The sequence below is a fragment of the Canis aureus genome, chromosome 24, assembly GCF_053574225.1.
Source record: "Canis aureus isolate CA01 chromosome 24, VMU_Caureus_v.1.0, whole genome shotgun sequence".
NCBI classification, from domain to species: Eukaryota; Metazoa; Chordata; class Mammalia; order Carnivora; family Canidae; genus Canis; species Canis aureus.
The window spans coordinates 5,103,249-5,122,395 of NC_135634.1; the positions used below are offsets into that span (position 1 = coordinate 5,103,249).

The 19,147-nt window shown below is 38.8% G+C and overlaps 1 long non-coding RNA gene across 1 annotated transcript in view; it reads left to right on the forward strand.

Annotated features, from left to right (window-relative positions):
- The window catches only part of LOC144295685 (uncharacterized), a 30,654-nt gene extending 23,026 nt beyond the window's left edge, over positions 1-7,628 (forward strand). The window contains exons 2-3 of the long non-coding RNA XR_013362763.1: positions 4,585-4,654; positions 7,495-7,628. This is a non-coding gene — a long non-coding RNA (uncharacterized LOC144295685). The remainder of the gene's footprint in view (positions 1-4,584; positions 4,655-7,494) is intronic.
- Positions 7,629-19,147: the final 11,519 nt, after the last annotated feature.

The window sequence follows — 19,147 nt, forward strand, 5'->3', positions numbered from 1 at the left end:
AGTCCACACATTGCAGTGGGAGGTCGGAAGTCCCCCTGCTCTGTCTGGAGCTCAGAAGCACTCGTGACACGTGATTCCTGCCTCAGCAAAAGATTGCTTTCCGAGCTGAGATTATTGTTCAGCACACAGAGTAATAAGGATGGCTCCAGGGAGGTTTGGGAGAACTTTATGAAAGCTTTTGTTTGCATGAAACCCAGAATGGTAAGGCCCTGGAAAAGACAGGGCTTCAAAGGCACTGATGGCATCACTTTCAGGAAGGGCCAGCTCTTCTGCAGACTTGGGGCATTTCATCTTCAAAGGTGTTATGAACACTTGTGATGTAAAATGGAAGCCAGGGAAATGCTTTTGTTTGCTAAATCTTTAAGCTATTATTGCAGAAAAACAGGATTCCTACCTGCCGGCCCTGCTTGTCATTTAATTCTCATCTGTCAGTCTTTGGGGATGCCATCATGTCTTTGGGGATGCCTGGGCAGCATTTGCAATAGTAGGTACCCAAATCAATCCTCTAATGAGCGTCTGTCTTAGCTGCAGAGACATCTACAAAGATCTGTCCCTTCCTCGTGCAAGCTCGCTGTCCACCGCCGAGAAGAAAGCTGACCACTATCTCCCCAAAGCCAGGCCAGGCCTGCACAGCTCCAAGAAGAAAGAAAGTTCTTTTCTTCCATATCCCATGTTGTGGCCCTCCTCATCTTCTATCCCCCACTTACTAACATGTTGTATCAGATTTCAGGGACCTAGAGACTCAATGGCACCCCCCCAACCCCAAGTCTTCCCAACTCTCCTCCCACTACCGTGCTAATATGTCTTTCCTACATACTTTCTCTTTCAAATAACTAGTTAATCTGATTAATAAAATTGGCATCCCCCAAGCTTTTGTCATTTGTCAGCCACCCTCACGATTGTTTCGTTGTCTGTGAACCACCTGTCCTATTATTTATCTAATATTTTTATTTTTTAAAGATTTATGTATTTATTTATTTATTTATTTATTTATTTATTTATTTATTTATGAGCAACACAGAGAGAGACACAGGCAGAGAGAGAAGCAGGCCCCCAAGGGGAGCCCGGTGTTGGACTTGATCCCAGGACCTTGGGATCATGCTCTGAGCCAAAGGCAGACAATCAACCACTGAGCCACCCAGGCATCCCCCTAATATTTTTATTTAAATGGACTCACTCTTAAATGTAAATAATTTCTTCAACCAGTTTTATCTGTGAAATTGCAGGTTTGATGTGCTATCTATTTCAATATATATTAGGAAGACTATGTATGTAGAACTATTTTTTAATATATAGAACTATTAAAATAAAAAATATTGAATAAAAATATCCTGGCAGCCTGGGTGGCTCAGTGGTTTAGCACTGCCTTCAGCCCAGGGCCTAATTCTGTAGACCTGTGATCACGTCCCACGTCGGGGTCCCTGCATGGAGCCTGCTTCTGCCTTGGCCTGTGTCTCTGCCTCTCTCTCTCTCTGTGTCTCACATGAATAAATAAATAAAATCTTAAAAAAAAATTATATATATATATATATATATATATAATCTCCCTTAGAATATTTTTCTTTATGTAGGTATCAGCTTAAAAACAAGAATAAGTAAATAAAGCTAGAAGTTTGTTTGTTTTTAATGAAAAGCTATTCCCTATCCAGTGTTAAGTAGGGCTTCTCAAATTGCAGTAAGCATCGGTGACCTGGAGAGCTTGGTGAAACACAGACCCCAATCAGTCCCCAAAGAATCTCAGCCAGCAGGAATGGACTGGGGCCCTTGGATTTGCATTTCTCATAGGTTCCCTAGTGATGGCCTTGCTTCTGGTCTGCAGATCTCATTTAGTGGTGTTGAGGGAAAATAAACTGAGAAAACACCATCCACTTTTAGACTGCCTTGTGTAAAATATATGAGGCCTAAAAAACAAAACAAAACAAAACAAAACAAAACACACACACACACACACAAAAATCCAGAAAACTAGAAATAATTTTAAAAAAATGACTTTCCCACTCATTATCTACCACACACATACCTATCAAAACATAACTTTTTTTAACTTTTAATACTGAAATAATTTCAAACTTAAAGAATAGAATAGTTGAAGAGTGTAAAGAACTGAATACCCTTCACCAAAAATCCCATTCAGATTTCTCCAACTATCCCAGTGATGTTGATAGCATCTGATAGCAGAAGGACCCAGTTGGGATCACATGTTGAATTCTGTTGCCGCATACATTTCTGTATTCTCCTCAGTGATTCTGACCTTCCTCCCTTTATGACCTGTAAGGTTACAGGTAGGTCATTTTGTAGAATGAGTTTGCATATGAGTCTGTCTGACATTTCCTCATATTTTAACTTTGATTTATTGATGAAGAAGGTTCTATTAGGTTTCCCCACTGTGAAATTATACTTCCCTCTTAGTAATTATGTATCACAAAGAGATATTTTAAGACTATGATAAAATCCCCTTCCCCATCCCACTTTTGCCCACTAGCTTTAGCATCATCCATGTTTTTTTTTTCCTGAATCAATTATTATGATGATGGTTAACAAATGGTGTTTCTTTAATTTTGTTATTATTTTTACATTTATTACTTGGCATTCCCCTGTGAAGAGGCTTTTTCCTTTTTTGGCCATTTACTTATATCAGTGTGAATTCATGTATTCCTCTATTATTTAATGAATTATAATCCACTGTTGTCCTTACTTATTTTGATGTTCAAGTTGACTCAGACTTGACCACAGGAAGCCTCTTCAGGAAGGTCTTTGTGTCTCTTTGACATAGCCCCATTATTCTATGAGCACTTCCTTACTTTCTGATACAAAAGGGTGTTCTAAGTTCGTCTTACTCTTTTCCCTGTCCAGCCCTAGAGAGAGTCAGTTCTTTAAGGAATGTTTTAGTGTTTTAGTGAAGAGTGATATTTAGAAACAAAGATATGTCCATTGCTACTGGGGCATCATTGCTAACTAGGTTCTTTCTTTGTATATTGTTGTAGTGTTTAAACCTAGCCGCTGCTCTGAACAGTATTCCAGTTACTACACAATATAGCTGTATGTGGGGAAAATGTGTGGCTTTTATTTGTATTTTTTTAGTGCGGGCATTGGGCAGATCTAGGAAATATATGTACATATACACACACATATGTAAATACATACACATATATACATTTGGGTGTATACATATGATGTGTGTAGATATGTGTGTGTGTACAGGCACAGAAGCCATGAGCTCACACAGGCACCTCTGATTGCATTCCCAACACCACAGGGTCCACTTAGCTCTCCTCTTTTCCATATTTGTAAATTCTCCAACAGTAAGAAACCTGGCTCCTCGTGTCACCAGTATATTTACTCATGGGCTCAATCCTGCTCATGTAGCCAAACTCTTGATCCCACCAGGCTGCCTCTGCACAACCTCCTAAGGTAAACCTCAGCCCAGTAAGGCCTCTTACCCCCTAAGATACTCAGCCATGAAGGCTCCTGACTGCCCAATTGCCTTCCCTTGCTGCTTGGAAGGAAAAAAGGAAGGAAGGAAGGCTAAGAACGAAGTAGGGAGGGAGAACAAGAGAAAGGCAGGGATGGCAGGGCAGAATTCAAGTGTTCTCTCCTCCAGCCTTTATCCCATCCACAAATATTCCCCATCTCTCTCTCTCTCTCAAGTCTTATTTTGGAGACAGAGAGGGTGAGAGAAGAGAAAGGACACACACATGCCTTTGAGCAGGGGAGGGAGCAGAGGGAGAGGGAGAGAGTGTCAAGCAGACTCCCCACTGAGTGCGGAGCCTGACCCGGGCTTGATCGCACAGATCCTGAGATCACAACCTGAGCCGAAATCGAAATCAAGAGTCAGACCCTTCACCAACTGAGCCACCAGGTGCCCCTCCCCAACTCTTTAATTAGCACCACTACTATCCAACTGCTTAAGAAATGCTGGAATCATCCTTGAGTCCTCTCTTTTTCTTGCACCATGACTTTCTTAGTGTATCTGGAATCAACCTACTTCTCACCATCTCCTATTCTCCCACCACCATCTCTCACCTGTATTGCTGCAAAATTCTCAAAAGTGATTTATCCACTTCAATTCCTCTTCCCCTGAAAGTATTCCATTTTTGGTCTAGCTTCCAAACATGGATTAAATGTGCCAAAAATAAGGAAGTTTAGTATCCTTGCCATGCTAGAAATAAATTGCTTTTCATGGGATATACCCTCCAATAAACAGCTTTTTCTTGTGTCTAAATAGCAGATATAAACTTTTACTATCTTCTCTTTTCAAGATGATGTTTCTTTCTGTTTAGATAGTTCCATGTAGTTAGGATAAGAACCTCAAAGTAATGGATCAAAACAATAATACAGCTCCCAAAATGCACTGAAAATAATCTGTTCATAGAGTAAAATTAAGTGTGTATGTCTGTTTTAAGAAATACATATTAAATATTGCAGGATGTAACCTTTGTTTCATAGGCCCTCTTATTAATGTTTAATCCACTAACTTCTTGTTTATTCAATTTAAGTAGTGCAATTATATGAAAGGAAAGGAGAAAGGATCATTTATCCAAATAACAGAAGATCTATCAATTTCTTATTCTTACTCAATTGCAGCTCCTTTTATCTCAGAGAGTGGTTTGGAAATGAGTGCTCCTCTTTGGAATGGAATGGATGGCCAACTTAGGTGGGTAGAATATGCATTTATAATTTCCTTTCTTGGTGCAAGCATCTTATTTTTAGTAAAACTCCAGAATGGGTTCCTTCCTCCTCTGAATGATGTTGCAACATTTGCACTATTAGACTTGTCATCTTATAAAACAACCCTTCCCAGATAGTATTTATATCTGGCAGCATGATGATTGGGATCAGCTCTTAATTAATTATGCATATTAAGTAGCTGCAATCACACATAGATTCTATTAACCTGGAAGGCTGCTGGGATGCTTACTATTTCAGAAACCTAGAATAAAAATAATGTGCAGATGTCCCATTTTATTATCTCATTTTCAAAGATAACGTTTTAAGTACTTTTAAAATTTGCTAGAAGCACAATTTGTGAAGTTAGATCAATTTTGTTCTTACACTGACTGAAATGAAAAAAGAAAAGAAAAAAGAAATTTGGAATACAAGCTAAGAGCTGTGTATAATATGAACATAATCTCTCACCACACATATCCTTTGCCTTTACCTCAAGACCTAAAAAGTTATTCAGGGGAAGAATAGAGCCTTTCCTGAGAGGGCATTTTAATTTTGTCAAAATACCAAGTGTTCTTCAGTGGTTATGGCAATGGCAATCTTACTACATGTGATTTCTCTGAACAGCCACATAAACCTTTATCAAAGCTTTCAGCAGATATTAAATTGAATCACTTTAATTCCCTAATGTTTTGCCCTCCACAACATAATTGTGCTGAATTATATGACTGCTATATGTGTTAGCAAGTAGCCTCCTTTTGGATCAGGCTAGTACTTGAGCAGACAGAAATTTGAGCAGTCACCTATCAATTGCTGGGTGGAACCAGATAGAATCAGAAAAACCTTTTTGTAGATATTGAGGATCAGAATCTCATGCCTCTAAGGATAAAGTTTGCAATCTTGAGTCAAGAGGCAGACAATAGGCAGGGACAGAGGAGACTGGACAACACATGTTTTTCCTTTTCTCATTTTTGGTGGTTATGAAAATGCTATGATAACATCAGCTTTGACCCTGGAGCATCCAATCCATTCTCCACACTGCAGCCTGGATGATGTTTCAAAACAGATGCAATCATGTCCATCCCCAGTTTATTCATGGACTCTCCACTGTCCTCAGGACAAAGTTTAAATTCCTTATCATTGCTTAAAAGTATTTTACCATTTGGGATTGGCCTATATCACTGGTCTCATTGATTTCATTCCAGCCAAAAAGAACAACTTTGGATTCTGAAACCTAGCCAAGTAGGCTTTTTACCCAAATTATTCATGCCCATGCTTCCTACAATCCCATGTCCCTTGTCCCAGATAAACACTGTTTATCTTCCACAACCCAACTTTTCCTGACTTCCCAAGTCTGAGTTTGGGGTTTCTTCTCTATGTTCCTCTAACATTCTATATTTGCCCTTGTGAGAACATGGATCACATTGTATGTAATTAAACCTATTAACTTTTCCATATCCTTGATATGTATTTTGTCTTGCCTATGTAGCCTAGCATAATATTAGCATATACCAGGTATTTAGTCAGTGTTTACTGAACGAACAAAAGGATAACTGCCAAACCCAAGAGTGTGCCCATCAGTAGAACCTGAAGTTATAGACATAATGACCTGTTCATTTCCCATTCAAAATAGTCCAATTCCTCCATCAGAATGCTGGTGTTGATTAAGTGATTTGCTGACCAACTCTCCAAAGTTTACCAGAACTGAAGAGATTTTTACCTGAAAACTTGAACTCTCCCTATCCTTTTCACTTATTCAAATGGTCTCTGACTTTAAAGGATTCATAAAGCATCCTCTCTTCTCCATGGAACCATCCCTGACCATTGACATCATGTTGCCTGCTCTCTTTCTTTCCAGTCTTCACAGGTCTTCATTCCACATCTGTAACTAGGCTCTTTATAGTTTCCTATTGTCCTCTTATTATTTTATGTTTAGTTCATCCCCCAAGTAAATTGTGATTCCCTAAGCACAGAGATCAGTTCTTATACTCTCATTAAATGTATCATGACTCTAGAGTAATACCCACTAACGTGGCTATCCCTTTACCTCTTACTGTATAGTACTTTCTGTTGAAATGCATGTGTTACTATCTTTGTATCATATTTAGTTTCCCTTATTACAATCTAGAGTTTTGCTCTTCTGTGGCCTAATCCTGGTAATATATGTGTTACACACATTTTTAAAATAAGTATTTGTAGTTGATGATGATGGTGGTGGTTTGTCTCCAATAAATATTTTTTTATTACTTGGTTGATTTTCTGCAAATACGTTTTCAGTCTGAGAAGAGAAGACCCATCTTTGTGCCCAATCATCTGATTAGTGGAGCCCCAGGGGCAGGAAAATTTCATGTCCCATTTATCTTTCGCATTTGAGCTTGAGCATCTCTATTTGGATATCCAGAGACCCCAGGGATGGTATCTTCCCTGGTAAGTTGCTCCTTTTGGCAGAAGGAGCAACATCTCTCATTGCTACTATAGAACATTTACCTGTAAAGAATTCTTTTGTAATGAAGAGCACACATTTTGCTTAATGTAAGTCTCAGCATAGCAGAGGCAAATAGTATTTAATTACCCCAGCTGCTGATGTTTCTTTGTAATTACTGTATTTATTTGAGATTTATAGCTGTAACTAAGACATTAGGAAATGAAATCCTGGAACTCTGCTGCAGTCCCAAGATATTCAGGATTAGGTTTATGATTAAAAATATTCATGCACCAACAGCCTAAGACGATAAACACCATCATCTCTCTATTGTTAGATTATCTTGGGATCTAAAATTACCTGTCCTACATTGATAATGAAGACTTACAATCTTCCTATTCCCATAGTGAAGACCTCACCTTTTCTAGATATATGAGCCATTTGTGGAGGAGACAAGCAGATGCAGGACGTGCTTACCCCGTAGAAAATGACAGCAATGACAACTCTATCCTTTATTGATGAAGGAGAATTTGCCCAGAAATCTTTGGTTAGTATTAAAATCAGTATATTGCAATGGTAATATCTGTTCTGAAAATAACATTGACATTTATATATAGCATTGATAATTCTTTTACTTTTTTGATAATAACCCTGTAATCTTTAAGGACCTCAGAAACTCGGTTCATGGTCTTGCCTAAAATGGAGAATGAATTGTACATGATTCCTCCCTACCTCGCCCACCCTATCAATCATATTATACCAATGAGAACAGCAGCATGGTATTCAATATTCCAGTGTTGCACGGGTCCAGAAAGGATCATTACATGGTACTGTTGGTGTACAACATAGTATACTGTATAACATAAATTGACCCCCTCAAATTGAACAATGTGGCAGATGGGAACATATCTTTCCTCCAGGGAGGTAAGCCTCAAGCTGCTTATGTTGTAATTTGGAACCAGACTCTGAAAATGTAAGCAGGAGAAGAACTACAAACTCTCCATGTTTTCAAGGTAATAATTGCACTTCCCATGTATTCTTGCTAGGTTTATGAGACTTAAAGCAGCAGTAAGAGATAATAGAAAGATATATGGAGCTGACCTAAAACAATGATCAGTGCTGGTCAGTGCAATGATGTTAATATACTGATAATGACAGGTAGGAATGATGTATGCAGTATGTTTGTTCTGGTTCAGAAAGTCAAAGAAACTAGTACTTACCAAATACATACAAAGTGTCAGGCAACTTAATGTGTACTACCTTATTAAACACTCAAAACCACTGTGTAAGGAAAACACAAGCTACCCCCATTTTAAAATCAAGGAAACAGACTCCAAAAATTTAAGGAACTGAGACAAGCTCTCAGAATACTTTCCTTGACAACACACTGTCAGTCTAGAAAACAGACATTTCAAAGGTATCATGAGCACACACTGTAACAGAGCTTCCAATAGAAATATAATGCAAGCCACATACATAATTTTAAACTTTCCAGTAGTCACATTTTAAAAAGGAAAAATAAACGGGTGATAATTTTTATATTTTATTTAACTCAGTATATCACAGTCATAATTTCAACATGTAAAACAAGGACTGAGATTTGTTTTCATCCTAAGATTTCAGAGTATATTTTACATGTAGAGCATATTTCAATTTGGACCAGTGACACATTTCAAGTGCTCAACAGACACATGTGGTTAGTGGTTGTCACGTTGGACAATGCAGCTCTACGATGTGCATGGTATATTGCACAAAAGGAATGTTAAACAACAACAATAGAAGGTTGTAAGAGGTTGCCTTTGCCATATTTTACTCATTCACCCATCTGATATTGGCTAAACACCTAGTGCATAAGCAACTATAGGGGATAGATGGAAAACTAATCATACTCTCAGGGAATTTCGAGTCAAGCAGGAGAAATAAGAGAACAAATAGAATAATTAGGGAGTGCCTGGGTGGCTCAGATGGTTAATCATTGCACTTGATTTCAGCTCAGGTCATGATCTCGGGGTCATGAGATTGAGCCCTGCATCAGGCTTCATGCTCAGTGCAGAGTTTGCTTGTCCCTCTCTCTATCCCCTCCCCTAAAATAAATAAATAAATAAATAAATAAATAAATAAACAAACAAATAAATAAAATCTTAAAAACAAAAAGAATATTAGGATGAGAAAAGCTAAAAGTGCCATAGAAAAACACTTTTGATAGATTAAATGCTATGGAGTTTCAGCAGAGGGAGAAGCTTTTTCTGGCTGGGAGACCAAAGAAATTTTGGGTCATTTAAATTGAAAAAAAAAAAGAATAGAGAGCAGACATACAAAGTTATGGAGAAGGGCACTCCAGGCAGAGGCAACAGCTTGAGCAAAGGCGTGGAGGTGGGTCAAGCATTGAGTGTCTGTGAAAAATTGTGAAAAGTTCTGTAAGCTTGCAGCTTAAAATGAGTGAAGAGGAGGAGGAAGGGGAAAGCTTTGAGGAGTAGGCAGTGGGCAATCATTACAGCTTGTGAGCAAGAGACAGATATCATATTCAGAAGTTTCATCTAGCAACACAGTATGTAACTTGGAACTGGGTGATGGTGAGGGGACTTCTGTAATCATATGAATGAGAGGTACTGGAGTCATGAACTAGAAGGAGAATGAAAATAAAAAGGAGAAGGCGGCACAGGAAGTACTATTAGAGGTTTCCTGACAGGATTGGCAGCTGTGTAGCATGAGGAGGAAAGAGTCCAAGATGCCAGTGCGCCATGTTGGTACCAGGAACAACAGCAAACACACAGAAAAGAGAATAGTGGACACAGATTTGGGGAGGTCCCAGTTTGGGACCTACTGAATTTTACTGATAATTTTTTTGGATTGATTGATAAATTTTATAAATAAATAAATAAATACATACAGATACTTGATATTCCCAAATGCAACTTAGTGAGAAAATGAGCTAGTGTTTAGGGAAGTTGGAACTTTTTATTTTCTGCATCTGTAACCTTGGCAAGCAGCCTCACATCTCTGGGTCTCAATATCCTCAAATGTAAAATGATAATGATGGAAACTCCCTCTTGGGGTTGAGTGGCAATCCAATGAATTGGTACAGATAAAAGTTGAGAACAGTGCCTGGTCCAGAGTAAATACTCAAGAAATGCCAGCTATTATGACTATTATAACAATTTTCCCATTTGGGAGATAAGTCAAGACCTATGTCAAAACCTAAGTCACCTATGGCAGTGAACGTTTCCATCATTTCATTTATGGAATTTATTTATTTATTTATTTATTTATTTATTTATTTATTTATTTATTTATTCATTCATTCATTCATTCATGAGAGAGAGAGGCAGAGGGAGATGCAGGCTCCCCGTGGGGAGCCCAATGCAGAACTAGATCCCAGGATCCCAGGATCATGACCTAAACTGAAGGCAGATACTCAACCACTGAGCCACCTAGGTGCCCCCATCATTTCATTTCTATGTGGGAGGCAGAATCAGCCAAAGCTTCTTAGATGGACTCAGGGTCTAGGATTCCTGACAGTCTCTCTACTTTGTTGTCAGTTCTGAAAGATAAATCTGTCTCTATGGTAGAAGAATCAGTGTTGGTGGGGGAATCTCAGAGTCAAGAGTTGCAGTGTACCCTAGAATAAATGCTTAATGTAGTGGTTTGGTGAGGCCAGCTTGGTACCAACTTGCAAAAGCCAATTGTTAAGTTTTTAAGAATTTTGCAAGTTGGTGTTGCCATTATTAAAAATGAAATTATATAGGGATGCCTGGGTGGCTCAGGGGTTGAGCGTCTGCCTTTGGCCCAGGGCGTGATCCAGGAGTCCCGGGATCTAGTCCCACATCGGGCTCCCTGCAGGGAGCCTGCTTCTCCCTCTGCCTATGTCTCTGCCTCTGTGTGCCTGTCATGAATGAATAAAATAAAATCTTTTAAAAAATGAAATTATATAATCTTACAAATAAGTAAATAATACAAAAGATAATAAATACCGAAACTCAGAATTTCTAATTATCTTACTATTAACTATGCACTCGAGCTTATTCTTACCTGTTGTATCTATCGGGTGGAAATACTATCTAATGTTGTCCTACTCTTCATCTTTTCCCAACATTCAATGGTGTCACACTGGTAGCTTAAAATCAGCGACAGTGGTAATCTTTAAATCATGGGATTGCCAAATGCTACAAATTTAGGCTCGATTTACTGCTTTGTTGACGAACAAGATAAGGGAATGACAAACTACAGCTCATAAACCAAATCTAGCCCACTGCTTGTTTTTGTATGGCTTATGAACTAAAAATGTTTTTTATATCTTTAATTGTTGAAAAAAATCAAAAGAAAAAGAATATTTCCTGATATATAAAAATTACATTAAATTCAAAGTTTAGTGTCCACAAATAAAGTTTGAGTTGAATATAGCCATGCTTATCTGTTTACATGCAGCTTATGGCTGCTTTCATACTGATGGCAGCATGGTACAGAGAGAGAAAGTTAAGATAGACACCTTATGGCCTATAAACCTAAAAAGTTATTATCTGGCCCTTAGCAGAAAACACTGCCTAATCCCTGGTTTAGGTTTAAGAAAGTGGTAGAGAAAAATGAAATAATGCAGATTAAACTTTTTAAATTCATCACATGTTTATTACATTGTGAATAAAAAAATGAGGAAATATTCTTCCAGTATTTTTCCAGTAGTCAAAGTCATCAACAAACAAATAAGTGAGTTCCAACATCATCTTTCTTGTTTTATTTAGTCTTGCTGACTTAAATGAAAGCATCCACTAACATTCATGTAAGAACTATATCTGGTTCTCAATGGCAACCATAGAGAACAACAGTTTGGCAAAAATCAACAATATTCTGTAAGAATCAATTAGCTGTATGGGATTTATAACAAAGAGTATTATGTATTTTATTATTGTTAATAAATTGTGTGCTATATATCCTTTATTTATACTAGTATAATTTATAATAAACTTATGTATGTAAACATAGGTATATTCCCCACTCCTCAACCCCATCTCACAGACCTAGTTGTTAAATACTAAGTAGCACATCCTTTTCGCACCTCCTCACATTCTTACCTCTCCTAGGAAATGGTGGGAAAATCCCAGTTGATTTAGTGAGCTGTAGCAGTGATCAGTCTGGTATTCTACAGTGACAAGTCAGGAGTGCAGGGACAGGATTAGGCTAAAATGAAGATTGGATCAGGGCTCCTCTGAGACCAAGCGTAACAATAACCTATAGGGGCACCTGGGTGGTTCAGTTAAGCGTCTGCCTTTGTCTCAGGTTGTGATCTCAGGGCGTGGGATCAAGTCCCATGTCAGGCTCTCTGCTCAGTGGGGACTCTGTTTCTCCCTCTCACTTTCCCTCTGTGCACGTGTGCTCTCTCTCTCTCTCTCAAATAAATACATCTTTTTTAAAAAACAACAATCTATTACTCATACTTCAAACAGATTTCCTGAACTGTACCCTTGACTTCCCATCAAGAATTTTGGCTTTAATTAGAAATGACAAATACCCACCATTTGCTTTGACGTAATGGAACTGGAGGGTATTATGCTGAGTGAAATAAGTCAATCGGAGAAGGACAAACATTATATGGTCTCATTCATTTGGGGAATATAAATAATAGTGAAAGGGAATAGAGGGGAAGGGAGAAGAAATGGGTAGGAAATTTCAGGAAGGGAGACAGAACGTGAAGACTCCTAACTCTGGGAAACGAACTAGGGGTGGTGGAAGGGGAGGAGGGAGGGGGGTGGGGGTGACTGGGTGGCGGGCACTGAGGAGGGCACTTGACGGGATGAGCAGTGGGTGTTATTCTGTATGTTGGCAAATTGAACACCAATAAAAAATAAATTTATTTTAAAAAAAGAGTTTTGGCTTTATTTTCATTTGGAATTCTTTTTTTTTTTTTTTTTTTTTCATTCTTTGTTCTCCTTTCTCCAAATTGGCCTGGAATCCTGCCTTCCAGGACCCCTGAAACATAGAACTCTTTTGGTAGTCGCCCAGGTGACTTAAAAGCTTGGACATCTCTTAAACCTGCCTGATGGGGTGCTTCCTCCATCCTTCCCTTACCTCAATCAAAGTTATATAAACTGAGACCCCAGGAGCTATCAGTCAAACTAAATCTGGCTCTGGGCAAACATTAAGTAAAAGACAACCAGAAGGGTATCAAACAAGCAATAGTTCTTGCTCTCATCGCAAAATTCTCTAATCACACAGTGAAAGAAGAGCATGTTCAAGGCCTGATGGCAGAACTCAGGGGGTGTTAATGCTTTCAGCATTTCTTCTGAGATGGAGGGTTGTTAGAGTCGCTCACAGAAAATAAACTCTTTTTTCTTGTAGTGTAGCTAATCCAGTATCAGAAATTAGATGATGATTATTGATGTAGAGACAAATGCATTTAAAGCTTTGGGTTGGGATCCCTGGGTGGCGCAGCAGTTTAGCGCCTGCCTTTGGCCCAGGGCGTGATCCTGGAGTCCCGAGATCAAGTCCCACTTCGGGCTCCCTGCATGGAGCCTGCTTCTCCCTCTGCCATGTCTCTGCCTCTCTCTCTCTATGTCTACCATGAATAAATAAATAAAATCTTAAAATAAAGCTTTGGGTTGCTAGAATCCATAAGAAAAGAATATGTATCTAGTTATTTTCTAAAGTGAAGACAGGGATCCCTGGGTGGCACAGCGGTTTAGCGCCTGTCTTTGGCCCAGGGCATGATCCTGGAGTCCCGAGATCAAGTCCCACTTCGGGCTCCCTGCATGGAGCCTGCTTCTCCCTCTGCCGTGTCTCTGCCTCTCTCTCTCTATGTCTACCATGAATAAATAAATAAAATCTTAAAATAAAGCTTTGGGTTGCTAGAATCCATAAGAAAAGAATATGTATCTAGTTATTTTCTAAAGTGAAGACAGGGATCCCTGGGTGGCACAGCGGTTTAGCGCCTGTCTTTGGCCCAGGGCGTGATCCTGGAGGCCCAGGATCGAGTCCCACGTCGGGCTCCCTGCATGGAGCCTGCTTCTCCCTCTGCCTGTGTCTCTGCCTCTCTCTCTGTGACTATCATAAATAAGTAAAAATTTAAAAAAATAAAAATAAAGTGAAAACAACATACACTACACTTTTAAAAACTGCTCATTTCACCTGAATGTGCTTTCTGAGCAAATGTGTCTCAGGCACCAAATCAATGCTTTTATGTAATCATTTTTAAATTGGAGAGCCAGTTTAAATTAGAACCATAATCAAAATTAAGAGCGTAACATTTTTTGAAACATTAGGTGTCTGAGAAAATTATCCCTTGACTTTCCATGGGACTGTGTTACCAATTGATTTTAAAACTACTCAGATGATCTCATGGTTATCTTGGGCTGTCATTGACTAACATGTCACATCCCACCTTTCATCAGCTAACCATGCTCTTGCCAAATAATGTGAAGTCAAATCTGCTTATATTTTCTCAAACTAAGGAATTTCAGGGGGTGTGATGTTTTAAATTAAGCAAGATTGTTATTCCCATAAGGATAGAACTTAAAAATAGTTGTACCAATCCAGAAAGCCTTTATTTGTATTTCATATATTAAAGTAGCTCTAAATATTATATTCCATCCTTTTGGAAGTTTCAAATTGAGCAATCACTGTTGTTTTTTTTTTTTCCTTTCTCATGGATGACTTGCAAAAATAGTAGAACTATTTTTTTAATATGTTGTCCAAAGCAACAAGATTTCTAGTATGGAAGAAAAAGATTGCTGATATTTGGTTAATGAATTGTTGCCCTGGAATACTCCCCTAAGCTGATGAAATCCCTCCTTAAAACTATTTAAACAATGGGGATCCATTGTTTAAATCCATTTATAAATGGCTTAATGGTCACATCTTTCAATGTGTTGTATATAATAGCAATATCTAATGCTTGACAATGGGTTATGATTATGATCTTTGCTATATCACAATAAGAGTTTTGACTAATTTATTTATATATAGCCAATATGGGCTTATATATCAGGCTTTGCTACATAGGATGAACATTTCTAATTCCAGAAAACAAAGGCATATGTACATCTATGTCCATATATATGTAGGTATCTCTGTGCATTCATATATGTATAATCTGCAGTTAATTTGATTTGCTGAAATATAATTCACTTTCCCAAAATCAGACAGACAAAGCAAAAATAAACAAAAGGCTGTTGTGGTATCATCTAGTTGTTTAAAGTCTGACTTTCGTACTTCCTTTTAAGCACCTGACATTTTCATCTTGTTCTGGCAGCCCCATTTTTAGTTCCTCCCACCTGTTTGGCCAGAAATGAAACCTTAACAATGTGCCACATTCCCCTGAAATCTGATTATAAATTGCATCTGTGTGTTTTCTCAGTAGCAGGCAAGAGATTCATGTTGGGTTGTAGAAATCTACACAGCTGGAGCTAAACTGTGATTTTATTCAAACTCTGCGTGAGAATTGGAGAATTATAGACATAGATAATAAATAGGCCTCTAGGAGAAGAGATAAAAGACTAAAGGGCAAAGAAACAATGAAAGGAGGATACAGCGTGGTCTCGGCTGCAAAGGTTGAAAGCAAGACTTCTTCCTATCAAAATTTGGATCGGTACACCATACTGGAGTTCAGGTTAACAAACACTCATTGTGCTTACTATGTGCTGGCAATGATCCAACTCTGGTGATACCAAGATCAATAAGGAGGCATAATCCCAGCTCTGAGGGAGCTTAGAATCAGTGGATTCATACACAGTGTGGAGAATGCAATTATACATATACAGAATGCAATTAAGAAGAGAGTTGGGGCACAGAGTCAGGAATGGGATGGGATCAGAAAATGCTTCCTGAAGGAGATGATGCTGGAAATGTATCTAAAATCACTCACACTGATGCATAATGAAAAGACCATTGGACTTAGAACCTGAAGATGGTTTGAGTCCTAGGTCTAATGTGATGACATATTAGCTATGTGATCTGTCAGTAAGCATAGTTAGCTAATAAGTGTTACCTCTTATTGTGTGCAGGCAGCCACTGTGCTATAGTCTTCACATGTACCATCTAGCTTGTGGGCAAGACCCAATTATTTTCCTTCCCATTTGCAGATGAAGAAACTGCATCCCAGAGACACTAAATTACTTGCTCATCGTCAAGGAATGAGTGAAATAAGTGAATCTGAGCCAATGTTGTTAACTACCACTGGAAATCCTAAACTTGCCAAGATTTAGATTAGTTTTCTATAAAATGGGGCTAATAGTGCCTGTCCTATTTGATGTTGCAAAGCCTTGTTGAGGATCAAATGAGATAACGTAATTGAAAGTGCTTTGATAAGTGTATGTCCAATAAACGTACGAGATACTAATTCTTTCTCCAACCACAGTAGCACTGAATTACCAGGTACTGTTGCCCCATCAGCACATGCAATGACTATTTTTCCCAGCCCGAGCTACAGAAGCTCTGTGTGATAGTGTAGCATGTTTAACACACTGAGGCTATACTAACTGTTGACTTCTTCAACCATGGAACACATATCCATGGATACAGACCATTCTTGCCTAGATCCTCCAATATCAATATTGTGAGAAAAGTTCTTAGAACTTTCTCATCTTGCAGAACTGAAACTATATCCATTAAACAATGACTTCCTGCTTTCCCTTCGCCTGGCCCCTAGCAATCATCATTCTACTTTGTGTCTGATTTTGACTACTTTAGATACCTCATAAAAGTGGAATCATGCAGTATTTGTCTTCTTGTGACTAGTTTATTTCACTTACAAAATGTTCTCAAAGTTAATCCATGTTGTAGCCTAAGTTAGAATTCCCTCCCTTTTTAAGGCTAAATAATAAAGCATTGTATGTAGAGGCCACAATTTGTTTATCCAGTTATCCACTGATTGATGCTTGGATTGCTTCCACCTCTTTTTACTATGAATAATGCTACTATCAATATGCATGTATAAATAATTCTTTGGGATGCTGCTTTTTAGATAAGTATAAGAATCTTTGAATAATTTTCAAACATAACGCTGGAAGGATTCTCCTAGATGCAATATTAATATGTGCTGTGGGGGCTCAGTTCTTTTCAAAAAGCCAATGCCATGGAGTTATAAATTTTTAGCATTCCATACTGTCAGATGTTAGAAGCCAAAACTTTATTTCTCCTGAATGTGACATTATATTAAAATCTCCAAGTGCCTAATAACATATTAGACAGTCTTAGGGATTCCAGAAATCCCTCTTGCATCGATACTTAATATATAGTCACTAACTTGGTGATTTGCATTACCAGCATTCAACAGAATACCCCCAAGGGACAGAAGGTACAAGGTTGCTGCATTGGTCCTGCCCTGGGCACCAGGACAATAACTATAATGGTGGTTGGGTTCCTAATAACATCTGAAGGACTGTTTTAATCCAGAAAACTGAAATTAGATGACTATGAAAGAATTACACAAATTCACAGATAATTTAAATATATGTGTACAAATCAAATTATAAATAACATACAAATTAAAGTGTAGATTGGCTTAATTATTAATTAATCCCTTTTCTCTGGGGCAGCATTTCCAATCCATGTTCCTTGAAATATTAGTGTCTTTTTTTTACATGGCAGGTGTGTGTAAAGAACGTTTTCTCTAGCCAAGTACATTTGGGAAACACTGTCTATACCCCCTTCTCAGGTTTACAAGACTCCTGTGCTAGTTTGGGGCCTCCCAAAAGCAGACACCAAGACAGTAGATGTGCAAGAGATTTACTGGGGTAATTGCCTGTGAGACAAAAAAGAGGATGGAGCTGGAGGGAAGCAGGGTAAGCCTTCAGACCACAGTGCAGGCCCCATGAAGGAGAAGGAAGAACAGAGGGTTGGAAATGACAAGACTCACTGTGGTACAGTGCTAAGAAAGTATTCAGGAGACTGTCATGAGTCCTGGAGCCAGAGTCACCAGTCAGAATCCCGTATCTCTTTGGAAATGATCTTCCATTAGTACCCCTGCTGTCCCCAGTCATCAGGAGCAGCTATAGGGAAGTAGGCCTCCTCCATGCAAACATAGCAAGGGCCTACAGAGCACAATAGCTGGATCCTTGGTCAGTTATGTTCCTCACAAAAGGAAATGGTGTGGGGTGCATTATCATGGCCACCACAGCTCATTAGCCAGTTAAAGGCTGTGTGAGAATTCCAATAATAGAGAAATCATTTAAACTGTTTAACCATCAGGCTTATCTGGCTACAAAATGCCTCACTGCTACTCACGTGCACCTGCCTTCCCTGTCAGCCTCCACGAAAGAGCACTCATCAGCATCTCAAGGAGCACTAGGGTCCCCCAGAATACAGCCTGGGAAACACTACACCCGGGTAACGATTCCATTCTTGTTTTGATTCTTTTGTTGTTCTTGCCTACCATCCTTGACTGTAATTGTTCAATGGTTGAAGAACCTTTTTACTTTCATTGCAGTTCAGAATCCAGTTTTACTGCCCAGGCTATTTCTGTTCCTAATTCCTAAGTCTCAAATTCAACAGAGAATCTACAGAGATATTTAACTGTTGCAGCCCTTGGTATGTATTCCTCTAACCATTTCCATTCCTCGGGGCAAAAAGTCAAACTACTTTTTTCAGCCCTTGTGGAGGCAGAAATATGTGCAGTTCCAGCCTGAGGGTAGTTAAGTTCCTGTGTGTTTTCTCCATCTTCTCTTATCCACAGATGCATCTGAAAACAAAGATCTCCAGGTGGCAGAGCTGAAAGATGGAAGCTACTTGGGGCTTGGGTCACTGTGTAAAGCAAGTACACAGGCAGACTGGCCAGCTTGTTTCAAGCCAATGAAATCTGGGCCTTCTTTGCTTTTTCAGCACAGTTTAGCCTAAGCTGACTAGTATCACAATCCATACAATACAGGATTCATAGGAAGACATGAATTCTGCAAAGCTTCTTTCAAAAAGCTAAAAGCTTAGCTCCAGGCTGTTATGACAAGAAGGTCCTTGTCCATCTACCAGAATTTAAGGAAGAAGTATCTTTCATGATAAATGAGCCCTAGAAGAGTCTTCCTTACAACTTAAAAGCCCCTTTCTCTGCACCTATTTCCTGCCCACCCACTATCCACTACC